The sequence below is a fragment of the Trachemys scripta genome, chromosome 3, assembly GCF_013100865.1.
Source record: "Trachemys scripta elegans isolate TJP31775 chromosome 3, CAS_Tse_1.0, whole genome shotgun sequence".
In the NCBI taxonomy this organism is placed as follows: domain Eukaryota; kingdom Metazoa; phylum Chordata; order Testudines; family Emydidae; genus Trachemys; species Trachemys scripta.
The window spans coordinates 126,698,692-126,701,449 of NC_048300.1; the positions used below are offsets into that span (position 1 = coordinate 126,698,692).

Sequence of the window (2,758 nt, forward strand, 5' to 3'; positions counted from 1 at the left end):
TACACTGGGAGCTGTAGCCGCGGACCTGCACATAGGCGGCTCAGGCATAATGGTTGTTCCTCACTGACCGAAGCAGCAGTGGAGCTCGCCCACTATTCAGGATTGCACTGCTCACCTCCGTAGTATGAGGAGGGGGCTAGAAAAGGTGCTGTAAACATTGCCTGCTTCACCTTACCCCGGCCAGCATATCGCGGTTGGTGGGGATCCCACAAAAGCGGTCAAACAAAAACAAAAACAAAATTTAGAGTGACATCGATCACTATTGGCACATGGAATGTGCGCATGTTAATGGACAACATCATGGCAGACAGACCAGAGAGAAGAACAGCACTTGTCGCTAGAAAGCTCGCACGCTACAACATTGACATTACAGCCCTTCACGAAACTCGCCTTGCTAATGAAGGACAGCTGTCCGAGTCAGGCGGTGGCTATACATTCTTCTGGGGTGGCCACAGCAGCAATGAGAGTCGCGAATCTGGAGTTGGCTTCACCATCAAGAATCATCTTGTTCGGAAACTTGCCAGTTCCCCCAAGGGTATGAATGACCGGCTCATGACAATGCAGCTTCAGCTTCGAAAAGGAAAACAAGCTACTTTGATCAGCGCATATGCTCCTACAATGACCAATCCAGAGGATGTGAAGGATAAATTCTACGAAGAACTAGATACTCTGCTATCGTCAATGCACCGCACAGACAAGCTGATTCTGCTTGGCGATTTTAACACAAGAGTCGGATGCGATGCCGCAGCCTGGGAAGGAGTCATTGGGAAAAATGGAGTGAGCAAGTGTAACAGCAATGGCCTGTTACTGCTGAAAACCTATGCAGCACATGACCTTCTGATTAGCAATACGGTCTTCCGCCTTCCTACCCGTAACAGGACTTCGTGGATGCATCCCCGTTCCAAGCACTGGCATTTGATTGATTATGTCATCATCAGGAGAAGGGATAGACAATATGTCAGGGTTACAAAAGCTATGTGTGGCGCTGACTGTTGGACGGATCATAGGCTCAGAGTATCCAAAATGAAGCTCCGTATCAAGCTGAAGAGACGACCACAAGGCTGTAAGGCTTTCTAAAGGATCAACGTGTCGAAGCTGAAGAACAGCCGCATCACTGAAAATCTAGCGGAAGACCTAGAGAATGAGCTTGATGATCTTCGTATTGAGGATGACGCTGAGAAAAACTGGGAGCGATTCCGCAACACTGTCCATACAGCTGCATTGAAGGTATTGGGGCCCTCCACATGCAGGCGGCAAGACTGGTTTGACGAAAATGATGCAGAAATCCAGGTCTTACTTGCTGAGAAGCACTGCCTGTATCGTGCATATCAAAACGATCCATCCTCAGTGGCAAAGAAGACCGTCTTTATCAACGCTCACAGAACAGTACAGAACCGACTGCGCAAAATGCCGGACTTGTGGCTGAGTGCCAAAGCAGATGAAATACAGGCATATGCGGACAGGAACGACTATAAGCGGTTTTATGAAGCCTTCAACACACTCTGTGGTCCACAGTCTTCTGGGAGCTTTCTCCTCCTGAACTCTGATGGTACTGTGCTCCTTCCAGAGAAGACGCAGATTCTCCAGAGATGGGCTGAACACTTTGAAACAATTCTCAATCGCCCCTCAGTCATCAATGATGAGGCTATTGACAAGATGCCCCAGGTTGCAGTCAATGACTCCATGGACACTTCACCAGAAGAGGACGAGTGAAGAAAGCTATCAATCAGCTGTCAAGTGGCAAAGCCCCAGGGTCAGATGCCATACCAGCAGAGGTGAACAAAGTCGGTGGACCCGTGCTGCTACGGAAACTCACTAAGCCGTTTCAGTCATTTTGGAAGCAGGGAACCATTCCACAAGAATATAGAGACGTGTCCATCTTGCACCTCTATAAGAGGAAGGGCAATCGCCAGGTATGCGACAATCACCGTGGAATCTCGCTGCTTTCTACAGCAGGGAAAGTTCTTCCACGGGTTCTGTTGAACCGATTGATCACTCACCTGGAGAAGGGCTTACCGCCAGAATCATAGTGTGGCTTCCGCAAGGGACATGGGACTATTGACATGATCTTCGCTGTGCGTCAGCTACAGGAGAAATGTCAAGAGCAGAATCGTGAACTCTACACAACTTTTGTGGACCTCACGAAAGCATTTGACTCTGTCAGTCATCAGGGCCTGTGGAGGATCATGTTGAAATTTGGCTGTCCAGACAGATTTATACGAATGGTACGTCAATTTCATTACAGTATGATGGCTTGTGTCCTGGATGACGGTGAAACATCTGAGGCCTTCCCAGTCACTAACGGCGTCAAGCAAGGGTGTGTTTTAGCACCCACTTTGTTCAGCATGATATTCTCTGCCACTTTGACTGATGCCTTTCAACACTGCACTGAAGGAGTAGGCCTGAAGTATAGAACTGATGGGAAACTATTCAATCTGAGGCGACTGTGTGCCATCACCAAGGTGAAGGAAACTGTACTTCGAGACTTTCTCTTTGCCAATGATTGTGCTCTGAATGCTAATACAGAGCCAGAAATGCAATCCAGTATGGACAAGTTTTCAACTGCATGCAACAACTTCGGTCTCACTATTAACATCAAGAAGACTGAGGTCATGCACCAGCCAGCTCCCCACGCTCCGTACTCAGAACCGTCCATCACTGTAAATGGACAGAGACTTCAGACAGTGGACCACTTCACGTACCTGGGCAGTACCCTTTCCCGAGCAGTGTCAATCGATGATGAAGTAAACTGCAGAAT

At 48.4% G+C, this 2,758-nt stretch overlaps 1 pseudogene; it reads left to right on the plus strand.

Moving 5' to 3' along the window:
- Window positions 1-282: 282 nt before the first annotated feature.
- Window positions 283-2,441, plus strand: LOC117875503 (annotated as a pseudogene).
- Window positions 2,442-2,758: the final 317 nt, after the last annotated feature.